General features: G+C 41.4%; 1 long non-coding RNA gene across 1 annotated transcript; it reads left to right on the top strand.

The window, feature by feature from the left end:
• The first annotated feature begins 1,475 nt into the window (after positions 1-1,475).
• LOC142171653 (uncharacterized) lies at positions 1,476-12,257 on the top strand. Its single transcript, XR_012701517.1, has 2 exons — positions 1,476-2,016; positions 11,941-12,257. It is a non-coding gene; the product is annotated as an uncharacterized LOC142171653 (long non-coding RNA).
• Positions 12,258-14,506: the final 2,249 nt, after the last annotated feature.

Below are 14,506 nucleotides of genomic sequence, written 5' to 3' on the forward strand. Positions count from 1 at the left end.
CCCACTGGAGAATGAGGGAGTTTATTTCAAGTTTTTAAGTAAGCAGGCACCCACCTGGAGAATGAGGGAATTTATTTTAAGTTCAAGTCAGTCATCAGGCACCCACCTGGAAAACGAGGGAATTTATTTCTGTTTTAAGTCAGCACAGGCGCCCACCTGGAGAATGAGGGAGTTTATTTCAAGTTTTTAAGTAAGCAGGCACCCACCTGGAGAATGAGGGAATTTATTTTAAGTTCAAGTCAGTCATCAGGCGCCCACCTGGAGAATGAGGGAATTCATTTCAAGTTTTAAGTCAGTATCAGGCGACCACCTAGAGAATGAGGGAATTTGTTTCAATTTTCAAGTCAGTAGCAGGTGTCCACCTGGAGAACGAGGGAATTCATTTCAAATTTCAAGTCAGTTGCAGGCATCCACCTGGAGAACGAGGGAAGTCATTTAAGAATTCAATTCAAGTTAGAAGTAGCAGAAGCTCGCCTCAAGAATGCGAGCAGACAGTCTGAGATGACCAAAGGAAGAAGTCTCAATCCAGAATAAAAGAAAAAAAAAAGAAAAAGAGAAATGAATCCAAAATGCATAAGCCGATGAAAGACATGAACTGCTCAAGACATGGCTAAATACACGAGCACTGCATGTCCGGTCTTGATCCGAAGAAGCTGTAGAATAATGAATCATCACCTGCAGTTAGCAAGTAGCAAGGTTCAAATCAAAAGTCTGCATGAAGAACCATTCAAGCCTCAAGATCAAGCTTCAGAAGACTTATAGATAGGAATCTTGTAACTCATAGCTGACAGGCTTAGTTAGTCTTTTTTTATTTTTTGATTTTGATGTAATAACAGGCCGCGGACCGGAACCTCAACGGAACGGCACCTCACTCGACTCTGTCATCCTCTCCACACACTCCAGCACTGCATTCACCTCTGAACTACACGTGACCTGATTCCTTTAAAGCCAAGGATATGTAGGTAGCTCAGATACCAGGGCTCGGTCACAATCTTTTATCCGTCTTTGTTTCGTTTTAAATAAGCGTCGGGTCATAAATCAATTACGTTGCTTATTGTTCTTTGCTCCGAAACCTCTTCGTGTTTCCAAGCAAAGAGGGGCAGCTGTAAGCACATAATTTTTGACCCGACACGTTTTTGAGCTATTTTTAAGTGTTTAAAATATTTATTTAACTTAGCTTTAATTTTTATGGAGTTTTAGTCAATTTTTACTTCAAATTACAATTTAAAAACACAAAAAATATTTTCATCTTTAGTTTAAGGTCAATTAGTATATTTATATTTATAATACTTTAATTTTTGCCATGACTTAAGCCATAAACTTTCAGACCTTAAAAGAAGCCCAATTTTAGTGCCAATTTTGGACTAGCTCTATCCCCACCAAGCCCAATAGCAGCAAGCCCAAATCCCTCCACCCTAAAAACCCTACCCCTAATCTTTCCTCTTAAAAGAGGGTGCCTTTATCTTCCCCTTTGCTGGGGGGTTCCAAATACCCAAAAAAAAAAAAAAAAAATTATGCCGTCATCTCATATTCACGAAATTGATCGGAGTGCAAATCACATTCTCGAATTTCAAAGTCGCACCCAATTAGCGATAAGCAAATTTCAGTGTGACGCCAAAAATTGAAAGGGAGAGCACGAGAAGGGGGCTGGGGCACGAAAAATAAGAGAGAACGAGAGGAAAAGAAAAAGGAGTTGGGGTCGTCGTCTTCTTCCTCGCAAAATCAGCGCATCTTTTCACTTGTAAAGCATATTAGAGCTCCTATTTATCTTCAGCTAAATTGAGTCCGTTTGCGGCTCGGTTCGTGATTCCGTCCGAATTTGATTGCCATTTCGAGTTTGTTTTAGAGTTCTGTTGAAAATTCAGTCGAGGTTGCCATCGAAATTTTTCGGTCTAAGGTGCCTGCCGCAGTCTATTTTTGGGTTAAGTTTGAAGGTCGGAGTTCAACTCTGCTGTAATCAGATGGGATCGGTTTAGTATTAATCAAATTTGAAAGAGTATTTTGGCTCTATTTAAGGTCCATTCTTTCCTTTGCTCTTCACTTAATCTAGATTTACCTTACTTGAATGTTCTGTGTTTGCTTGCGATTCTTACTTTAATTGGTCTCTTTGGATGATTAATTGACACGGTCTGTTTTGTTTAATTGAGGTGAATTAGTGTAGTTATTTTCCTTAACTTTCGTTAAATTAGCTTGTTAAATCTGATTCCAAATTCTAGCATGCTAAACTGAAATGGGATTAATAGTCCTTAGGAGTTCTACTTGGACATTATTGATTTTGGAATTATAAGTCATGCCGTAGGGATGAATGCAGAACCCTATATCAATTATTATTTCCTTTTGTTGAATTCTAGTAGGCTTATTTGATAAACCTGTTGGAACATCTTGGAGGGGAACGGTGAATTTTTATAAATTGGAGTTTAAGAAATGAACCAAATGTTTTATTTATCCAGTAGACATATTGAAGAATAATCTAAAGGATTGATCACAAATAATTCCATAACATATGACCTTCACAATAAACTGAAACCTAGAGAATGAACAATTCATGAACATCGTAGCTTGCTTTAGGCGCGATTAATAATAAAATAACGTGACTATGAGTACGGTTTCCGTGGCATAGTCATGAGACATAATCCCCAATTCGAGTGTGCGTTTCACGTGACTCGACCATAACATATAATAATAATAATAGATTTTAAACATGTAATAATTCCATAAACACTAAAAGCGGTTAAAAAGTAAAATGCACAATAGATTTTAAACATGTAATAATTCAGATAATCAAGCCAAGTATTAATTGTTAAGCGACCGTGCTAAAACCACGGAACTTGGGAGTGCCTCACACCTTCTCCCGAGTTAATAGAATTCCTTACCCGGTCTTCTGTGTTCGCGGACCATAAAAATAGAGTCAATTTCCTCGATTTGGGATTTAATCAACTATCCTTGTGAATATGAATAAGCTTCACTAGATAAATGTTTCCCTAAATTGAATAATCTGAACCTTGTTGAATATTTGTAGATAATTATAGAGCTTAATGATTCTCTGCAGATTCTGCTCTTAACCTTTCTGATGTCTTGTTGAGCTCTTCATGCCTTCTTCACCAGTTTCACATTGATTAGAAATACTACCCATTTATCTATATCATGAACTTGATTTATTTTTTTTGATAAAGTTAGGACTAGGGTAGTTGTGTACACTTAGAGGTTTAACACAGGTCTGCTACTATAGTTATCAGTTTAGTTGCTTGTTGTTTTTCTATTCATGTATGTTTTACAATTCTAAGGCTCATTGAAACATTATGAAAGTCTTCTATTAATCCTCATGTTTATGCTTAGTTATACATGTGAGCTTCACTGGATAGTTGTTTCCCTAAAGTGGTTGACCTGAGTATTAAGGAGTTCCTGTGGTTAATTCCACATATGTCCTTATCATGCCCCAACCTCGGGGAGCGCGATCGGGGCTCAACCGAGTAGACCCGATTGAGCAAGCCTGTTAGAAGGCATGCTATCATTAGTTAGGCAGTAGAAAGTTCATACATATATACATTACTAAGTCATGTCATTTTGTTACATAATTGCTAAGTTTCAAAATACATACAACCTTATGACTGAGTGGAAAGAGAGCCCAAAACACAACATGATCCGTTGACCTTTCTAACACCCATATACAACCCACATAGTGTGTACGGAGCCTCTAAAGACACAAAAGAGAGTAAAGATGGTGCCGGCAATAAGGCCCCGGCTATACCTCAAAACGTGACCACAATATAAACAAAAGGTACAATACATGACCCTGGAATGAAATGGGGCTCACCGAGCATGCTGAAAAGAGGATGCAACACTATCAGTGATCGACACTATCTGCTATGGAACCACCTACATCCATTTAAAGATGCAGCACCCCCCGCAAAAGGAACGTTAGTACTGTCGAATAGTACTAGTATGTAAAACTAAAACACTATCTTGATAGAATGAACAATAATACAGGGGGAAACAGTCGGGAATGCAATAAGAGCTTTCAATCACACTAAAACATCAATTTATGGATCACATAGATTTTTAAGTCAATTCCCGCATTATTAGGTTGGATGGTTTTTAGTGCCAATATTCCACAATCCACAATACCACCGTGTTCTTACACGGAGTCCGATCTCGGCCCGATCGGCTAGGCCATCTAATTTAAGACATCAACCATATTCACAATTTCATCCACAATACCACTGTGTTCTTACACGCAATCCGATCTCTGCCCGATCAGCTAGGCCATCTCATTTGAGACATCACTTCTTTTCAATCAGTCATCTCACTTCATATTTCATTCCCATCTTTTCAATACAATGGCACGAGTGGCCCCAATTATAAAGTTATTCTTGGCACGTGGCCGTATTTCATGAATCAAGTTCTTTTCCACATCCCAACATTTTTATTATTATCAACAACAACACGGTTTTTCATTCAAGACTTTTGATTTCACATGTGAGCAATTTAGAATCTAAGGCACACCGAGGCTTTTCACACAATTAGGCATAAAAGTCTTTAGTCGAATTTGACTTGAAGGCTAGGCATATTTTAGCATATATGCTAAGTATGAACATTTCCTCAGACAACGAGATAACATGATGGAAGCATGGGAATACATATTACACATATATTTTCAAAACTAGCACGTTCGGGATAGCAATTTCTAGGACGTTCATTTTGGGACTTGCATCGATTTCATAAATACCATGGGATTCAATTCTAAGAAGAGGGTGTTTAGCCAACATACCTCAATTGAGCTTCTTAAAACTCTAAGATGTTCCGGAATATTAGGAACTTCAATCTATTTTAGCAATATAGCAAATATTGAACAAAATATTAGGAAAATGATCATGATTCTAGCTCACTTGAGCATTTTATCAAACACTATATGTGTATTAAGGTTCTATTGCCCTTTTATGAAAGACTTTACCATCCCACACCCCATTCTTTTCTATCTTTAACTCACACCCTCCCCACGTACCTTAAGAATACATGCATGCAAGGTAAGCACTCCCATCCCCATGAACTACGTTACTAATTGCCCACTCTAATTATATTTTGAAATTAAGAGCTTGGTGGTAGAATCGTACCTCTTAGGATGAAGACATAGGGTGCTTCTCTTGATAATCTTCAAAGGTTTAAGCAAGAATTAAATAGAATTGTTTTTATAAAGATCACTTTCTCCCTCTAGGACTCTCTCTCTAACTCTAAAGATATCAGAAATAAGCTCAAAATGGTCTATGTGATGTGTTTTAACGGAATAGGGTCAGGTTTAAAAACCACAAAAATAAAGCCCCGGAACAGGTTATGCGGTCGCATATGCGACCGCAAAATGGTTATGCGGTCCGCATATCGGCCGCATAATTTGTGTGCCAAAACTGGAAAGGAACTGACCAGGTCTGCGGTCACTATGTGGCCCGCAGACCTGTTTTGTGGTCGCAAAATGCACCGCATAACGGTTCTATGGTCGCATAGTGCACCGTAGAACCTCCCTCCGAAATATTTCAAAGCTGGATATGCGACAAGAGTGCGGCCCATGAAATTGTTTTGCGGTCGCATAATGGTCCGCGAAAATGACATTAAAAATGTCCCAAAAGACTTCTCCACTCTGCGGCCATTTTGCGATCTGCAGAGTTGTTCTGCGGTCACAGAACGGGCTGCATAAATGCCTGCTTCTACCCAACATTTTCTTCAACTCCCCAGTGCACTGTTCAATCCAAAAAGCCAACATTAACCTCTACGCCTGCCCCGCCATTACGGAACCCCGGTTTTTGGGAAACATTTTACGGGGCCTTACATCCTCCCCCACTTAAGATCATTCGTCCTCGAATGAGGATCAGGGTCGACTATTAGCACCTTATGCAACTCAGTTTTTTATACCCCACACCAGCAACCGCAAATTTGACTAACTCCCTAAATTTCAAAAAATTTCTCCAGAGTTTCCTTTGTAACTAGGCCTATCCGCCTGTCAGAGAACCCCCGAATCACATCCTAAAAACATGTACACAATCCAACGATGTAACATAACTCATAACAATACCAACCGTGGCCTCATGTAAACAACATATAATCACAAGGAATAACTGCACATTAACTGAACAGGTGATTCAAAATTCAAAGGCGACAAGTTCATAAAAAGGATTACACAACTATTCAAACAAGTAAGGATACTTCTTCTTCATCTCTTCCTAGGCCTCCCAAGTAGCCTCTTCAACTTGTTATTTTTGCCATAGCACCTTCACGGAGGCAATTTCTTTATTTCTCAACTTCTGGACATGCCTATCAAGAATGGCAACTGGAATTTCTTCATATGATAGTTCTTCATTAACCTCAATGGTCTCAACCGACACAATAGCTGACGGATCTCCAACTACCTTCTTCAACATAGACACATGGAATACCGGGTGCACTAATGAAATCTCAAGTGGTAGCTCAAGCTTGTACGCTACCTCACCGATCCTCTGAAGGATTCTGTACGGTTCGACGTACCTCAAACTCAATTTCCCTTTCTTACCAAATTTCATTACATCCTTCATGGGGGAAATTTTCAAGAATACCCAATCATCTTCTTTGCACTCCAAATCCCTACGACGAATATCCGAATAGGACTTCTGACGACTCTGACCAGTCTTCAACCGCTCCTTAATGATTTTAAATTTTTCCATAGCCTGATGTACAAGGTCTGGCCCTATCAACTCTGCTTCCCCAATTTCGAACCACCCAATGGGAGATCTACATTTCATACCGTATAATGCCTCAAATGGTGCCATATGAATACTAGCATGAAAGTTGTTGTTATAAGCAAACTCTATGAGTTGCAAATGATCATCCCAACTACCCTTGAAGTCAATAACACAAGCACGCAATATGTCCTCAAGTGTCTGAATAGTCCGCCCTACTTGCCCGTCGGTCTGTGGATGGAAGGTTGTACTAAGATTTACTTGAGTACCCAAACCTTGCTAAACTTTCTTACAAAAATTGGCTGTGAACTGAGCCCCTCGATCGGAGATCAAAGAAACTGGAATGCCATGCAGCCTGACTATTTCCTTGATATATAACTGAGCATATTGTTCCGATTAGTCGATAGATTTAACTGGCAAGAAGTGTGCTGATTTCGTGAGTCGGTCCACGATCACCCAAATTGAGTCAAACTTGCGCGGAGTGCATGGTAACCCTAACACGAAGTACATATTAATCATTTCCCACTTCCACATTGGTATTTCTATGTTCTGTGCCAACCCACTAGGCCATTGATGTTCGGCCTTCACTTGCTGAAAATTCAGACACCTTGCCACAAAGTTCGCCACATTCCTTTTCATGTCATTCCACCAATAGACTTCCTTGAGATCGTGATACATCTTTGTAGAACCTGGATGAACGGAATACCTAGAAGTGCGAGCCTCAATCATGATTCTTTTTCGGAGTCCATCTACATTTGGAACACATAGTCGCCCTTGGTACCTTAGTGTACCATCATCCATGCCAAGCGCAAAAGCCATAGTCTTATGTTTATGAATCCCCTCCTTCAATTGCACCAAAGATGGATCGTTGTATTGTTTATCTTTGACTTCCACAACAAGCGATGATTCAACCCTATTTTGCACAATTACGTCTCTTTCATCAGAGTTTGCAAGACGAACTCCCAAACTAGCCAATCGATGGACTTCCTTGGCCAATGGCCTTTGATATGCCTCCAAGTGTGCTAAACTACCCATAGATTTTAGGCTAAGAGCATCCACCACAACATTGGCTTTGCCCGGGTAATACGGAATATCAATATCGTAATCCTTGAGTAACTCAAGCCAACTTCTCTGCCTCAGATTCACCTCCTTTTGCTTGAAAATATATTGGAGACTCTTGTGGTCCTTGAATACATCCACATATACCCCATACAAATAATGACGGCAAATCTTAAATGCAAAAACCACCGCCGTAAGTTCTAAGTCATGAGTTGGATAGTTCTTTTCATGATTCTTGAGTTGCCTAGAAGCATAAGCTATAACCTTGCTGTGTTGCATTAATACACACCCAAGCCTGATACTTGAAGCATCGCAATATACCACAAACCCTTTTGTACCTTCTGGCAGGGTCAACACCGGCGTCGTAGTCAATCTTGATTTCAACTCCTGGAAGCTCCTTTCACAAGCATCGAACTATTGGAACTTAACCCCTTTCTGAGTCAATTTAGTCAACAGGGAGGCAAGAGTAGAGAACTCCTCCACAAACTTCCTGTAATACCCTGCTAAGCCCACGAAGCTGCGAATCTTGGTTGGCGTTGTAGGTCTAGGCCAATTCTTTACTGCTTAAATCTTTTGAGGATCAACCTTAATTCCTTCTCTAGAGATAACAAGACCCAAGAATGTGACAGATTCGATTGGTGCTGATGAAGAGTATGCAACACTGCCCAGAGATGATCGGCATGGTCCTCCTGACCTCATGAATACACAAGAATATCATCGATGAACACTATCACAAAGGAGTCGAGGAAAGGCTTGAAAACCCGATTCATAAGATCCATGAAAGCTGCCAGGGCATTTGTTAGCCCAAAAAACATTACCAAAATTCAAATTGCCCACACCGGGTTCTGAAAGCTGTTTTCGGAATATCCTGCTCCATGATCTTCAATTGGTGATACCCGGATCGTAAATTAATTTTGGAGAAGTATCTAGCACCCTGTAACTGATCAAACAAATCATCTATTCTTGGTAACGGGTACTTATTATTTATTGTGACTTTGTTGAGCTGCCGGTAGTCAATACACATCCTCAGTGATCCATTTTTCTTCCTCACAAAGAGGACCGATACGCCCCATGGTGACACACTCGGTCGGATGAAACCCTTTTCTAACAAATCCTTCAATTGCTCCTTTAGTTCATTCAATTCTGGTGGTGCCTTCCTGTAGGGCAGAATAGATATAGGCTGCATGCCTGGCATCACATCAATCCCAAAATCAATCTCCCTATCTGGCAGAATCCCAGGGAGTTCATCAGGAAAGACCTTTGGAAATTCATTCACAACTGGCACATACTCGAATGTAGGTGCCTCAGCATTGGTGTCCGTAACCCGGACCAAGTGATAGATACACCCCTTGTTAATCATCTTCATGGGCTTAAGGTAAGAAATAAACCTACCCTTCGGCACCACATTACCCCCCCTTACACTCAACAACTGGATCATTTGGAAATTCAAACCTCACGGTTCTAGTTCGGTAGTCAAGCTTAGGAAAACATGAATAAATCTAATCCATCCCCATAATTACATCAAAATCTACCATCCCCAATTCAATGAGATCGGCCACAGTGTCCCTACCACGTACCGTGACAATACAACCCCTATAAACCCGTGCGACCATAATAGTCTCGCCAACCGGAGTAGATACAGAGAACGGCTCATGAAGTTGTTACGGTTCTATCCCAAATTCCATATCAACATAAGGGGTAGCATAGTACAAGGTGGAACCGGGATCAATAAGAGCATATACATCATGAGTTTGGACAGTCAATATACTTGTGACAACATCTGGAGAAGCCTCTGCACTCTGGCGACCACTCATAGGATAGAAACGGCTGGGTCCTCCTAAACTCTATGCACCACCCCTAGCTTCACCATACCCTGTTGGTGCCAGAGTGCCTCAAGCTGGAGGGGGTGCTGAAGATGTAGCAGCTGCAGAATTGGATGGTTGTGTTGTGCCCCTGCCTGCACCCTGGCGGGATGAACGACACTCCCTATGAATATGACCCCTCATTCCTCACCCGTAACGTATCGGCAGGTCCTGGAAGCAGATCCCCATATGCATCCTCCCACACTTGGGGCATGGGGGCCTCCGCTGCTGCTGAAATCTCCCTCTTAATCAGCCCTGATGGTGGGGGCCCATGCTGCCCTGATTGGGCCTAAAGTGACTCCCCTATTGGTGATTGTGCCGCGCTGGTGGTGCACTAGCTGAAGACTGAGCAAAAGACTGGGATGGCCCTGATGACCCTCCCCTTAAAGATGATCTTACCCCACCAAATGACTCCCCAAAGTTGCCCGCGGACCGGGCCTTGCTGGTACCCTTTCGCTCCCTTCTGTTCTTCAACTTATGGTCCTCTGTAGCTTGAGAAAATGCTACAATTTTCCCATAGTTCATATCAGAATTTAAGGCAGTTGTGGCAGCCTCATTAATAACCAAAGGGCTAAGGCCCTGCACAAACCGACGCACTCTGGCCTCTATAGTAGACATCATGTGAATAGCATATTTTAACAGGCGCGCGAACTCCATGTTATACTCCCACACACTCTTACTCCCTTTCTTAAGATTCTCAAAACTCTGCAGCTGTAAGGCCCCGTACAAATTTTAATCAAAATCTCGAGGTTTTGAACAGTACCCTACGGACATAGAGGAAAATGTTTCGCAGAAGAACACATTTTTGTGGCCGCATAATCACTCTACAAATCGCATAATGGCTGCAGAGTGAAGCAAAAAGTTGGCCAATTTGAAGTCAGCTTTGCGGTCGATTATGCGACCGCATAATCACTATGCGGACCACATATGGGTCGCATAATCCCTCTTGGTTTTTTGCGGAAGGAGTTCTGCGGCGCATTATGCGACCGCAGAACAAGTATGCAGACCGCATACTGGTCGCATAACTGGGCCGAAAGTTTAGGCCCCTGAGGGCCATTTCTGTGGTGACTTTGCGGACTGCATAACCATTGTGCGGTCGCATATGCGACCGCAAACCTGTGTCGGGGCACCCCTTTTCTTAATTTAAAACACGACCCCCATTACGTTGAAACACCCCTTTAGTCTATTTTGAAGTTAATTTTTGATATTTCTAGAGTGAGAGAGAGGGTTCTAGAGGGAGGGCCTAATTTTTCATCAAATTCTTCATCCTAAAAGGTAAGGCATCATCACCCCAGCTCTTAATTTCAAACATAGCTATAATGGGGTACTAGGATGATACTTCATGGGTATGAGGGTGGTTTATCTTGCATGCATGTGTGATAAAGAGTGTAGGGTAAAAGTGAGCTAGAACCATGAACGTTTTCCTAATTTTGGGTTCAATTTGTATATTGCTAAAATAGATTGAGGTTGCTAAGGGTTCATGATAATTGTAGAGTCTAAAGAAGTACAATTGAGGTATGTATGGCTAACTCTCTTCTTCTTAGAATCGAACGCCTAGTGTCCGAATAATTGGTGTAAGTTCCAACTTGATCATACTAAAATTGTTTGCCTTAGTGTGTTGGATTGAAAGATTCATGTTCCCTAATTGTTTTAGATGTTTACCATGTTATCATGCTATTTGAGAATGTAATTATGTTTTTCCAAGCTCTTTCCCTTATGTGTGCAATGCCTTATGTGATGGTACTTATCGACATGAATGATGATGTTATTTAAACGGATAAAAAGGGAAAAGACTTGAATTGTAAAATGTTCCCAAGTGCCAAGAACTACTTAATAAATGAGGTTGTTTGGGCCATGTAACGAAAGATGGGAAAGAAATGTGAATTGAGTTAATAATTGAAAGAGGTTATGTCTCAAGTGAGATGGCTTAGCCGATTGGGCCGAGATCGGACGCCATGTTGTACACCTGGTGGCATTTGTGTTGTAATTATTTATTTACATTGTGGATATGGATATGTCTCACTTGAGATGGCTTAGCCAGTCGGGCCGAGACTGGACTCCGTGTAAAAACACGGTGGCATTGTGAGTTGTGGTTTTGGCACTAAAGATTATTAATCTAAAAAGATGGAAAGATTGAATTGGAAACTATGTGAGGTGTTTTTTTGTATTTCTATGAAGTACTTATTGATTATTATGACTGCATTCTCTTTTTTTCACTGTTCATTCTACTAAGATTGGTGTTTGCCTTACATACTAGTACTATTCGATAGTACTAACGTCCCTTTTGCCGGGGGCGCTACATCTTTGAATGGATGTAGGTGGTTCCATCGCAAATAGTGCCGATCGCAGATAGTGGTGCTCTCTTTCTCTCCTCACAGCAGTCTTGGTGAGCCCCATTTCTCCCAGGGGTCATGTAGTCCTTCTTTTGTATAAGTTTTTATATTTTGAGGTATAGCCGGGGCCTTGTTGCCGGCATTGTCATGTTGCTCTTTTGTACTCTTAGAGGCTCCGTAGACGTTTATGTGGGTCATGTATGTATGTTGGGGTGGTCGTTGGATCGACTTGTATTTTGGAAACTCAACTATGGCATAATGTATATAAGGAAAAATGAATTAGCAACGTTTATATATTTTTATAATTGATCTCTCCCCTGTTTTACAAATGGTAATGCGATCCCATTTTGGATTATGAATGAGTCGGGTAGGAAAGGTTTAATAGGCTTGCTCATCCGGGTTCACTCGGCTGAGCGCCGGTCGCGCTCCCCGAGGTTGGGGCGTGACAGCAGTACAGGCTGCCTTAGCCTCGGTAGGAAAGAAATGGTCTATAAATGCATCAGCAAACTCACTCCACCTCGTTGGAGGGCTCCCCTCCTCCCGAGAGTCCTCCCACAGATCAAACCAAGAATATGCCACCCCTTTCAGGTGGTAGGCATCCAACTCCACTCCCTCCATCTCAGTAGAGCGCATAACCCGGAGAGTCTTATGTATCTCATCAATGAAGTCCTATGGGTCCTCCTCGGGATTAGCACCCGTGAACATCGGATGATCCAACTGCAGAAACATGTTCACCCTAGAACTAGTAGAATCCCCTTATGAGCTAGAAGGTGTGGGTGCAAAATTCGACCTTTGGGCCTGAGAAGCCACTATCTGAGTCAGCATCTGAATAGCTCGCCTAAGATCCCCATCAAAAATACCAGAATCGGAAGGTGGGGATAGAGGTAGAACCGGAATATCAGGTGGAGGAACCGTCGCACCCTGAATAGGCATAGGGACTGGTGTGGCATGGCCAGGTGTAGTAGAATCAGGCAGTGAAGTAGTCAGGGAATTATCCTCACCCCTCGGGTATTCACCTGCATCTTCAAATAGATGGTCAACTGCCACTCCTGAAGCAGCATTGGCCCCTTGGCCAGTTCTTGCTCTCTTATTAGGTGCCATATACTGAAAGTTAAAGGAATGCATGAGTTAGAGGAGGAACAGTTGCACACTTAGTTTCATCGCACGATCCAGAATATCAAAGAAGGGTATTGTTCCTAAATATCCAAGTAGCCTCAAACTTATAGATGTGGTCGACAAGACACCGATAAGAAGGACTCTACCAGACACGACTCCGAGACATCCTATGACACTTTAAAACCTTAGGCTCTGATACCAAGTTTGTCACGCCCCAACCTCGGGGAGGGAAATCGGCGCTCAACCGAGTGGACCCAGTGAAGCAAGCCTATTAGACACTATCTACCTGACTCACCTATGATCCAGAGAAGGCATGCTCTCATTAGTTAGGCAGTAGAAAGTTCATACATATATACATTACTAAGTCGTTTCATTTTGTTACATCATTGTTAAGTTTCAAAATACATACATCCTTATGACTGAGTGGAACAAGATCCCAAAACACAACATGATCCGTTGACCTTTCTAACACCCATATACAACTCACATAGTGTCTACGGAGCCTCTAAAGATACAAAAGAGAGTAAAGATGGTGCCGGCAACAAGGCCCCGACTATACCTCAAAAAGTGACTATAATATAAACAATAGGTACAATACATGACCCCAGAATGAAACGGGCTCACCTAGTCCGCTGAGATGAGGATCCAACACTATCAGTGATCGACACTGTCTGCTATGGAAACACTTGCATCCATTTAAAGATCCAACGCCCCCAGCAAAAGGGATGTTAGTACTGTCGAATAGTACTAGTATGTAAAACTAAAACACTATCTCAATAGAATGAACAATAATACAGGGGGAAACAGTCAAGAATGCAATATGAGATTTATATAACACTAAAACATCAAGTTAAGGATCACAAACATTTTTAAGTCAATTCTCGCATTATTAGGTTGGATGGTTTTTAGTGCCAATATGCCACAATCCACAATACCAACGTGTTCTTACACTGAGTCCGATCTCGGCTAGATCGGCTAGGCTATCTCATTTAAGACATCAACCATATTCATAATTTCATCCACAATACTACCGTGTTCTTACATGGAGTCCGATCTCGGCCTGATCGGCTAACCCATCTCATTTGAGACATCACCCCTTTTCAATCAGTCATCTCACTTCATATTTCTTTCCCATCTTTTCAATACAATGGCACGAGTGACCCCAATTATAAAGTTATTCTTGGCGCTTGGCCGTATTTCATGATTCAAGTTCTTTTCCACATTCCAACATTATTATTATCATCAACAACAACACGGTTTTTCATTCAAGACTTTTGATTTCACATGTGAGCAATTTAGAATCCAAGGCACATAGAGGCTTTTAATATAATTTGGCATAACAGTCTTTAGTCGAATTTGACTTGAAGGCTAGGCATTTTTTAGCACATATGCTAAGTCTGAACATTTCCTCAGACGATGAGATAACATGATGGAA

Source organism: Nicotiana tabacum, chromosome 17, assembly GCF_000715075.1.
Source record: "Nicotiana tabacum cultivar K326 chromosome 17, ASM71507v2, whole genome shotgun sequence".
Taxonomy (NCBI): Eukaryota; Viridiplantae; Streptophyta; class Magnoliopsida; order Solanales; family Solanaceae; genus Nicotiana; species Nicotiana tabacum.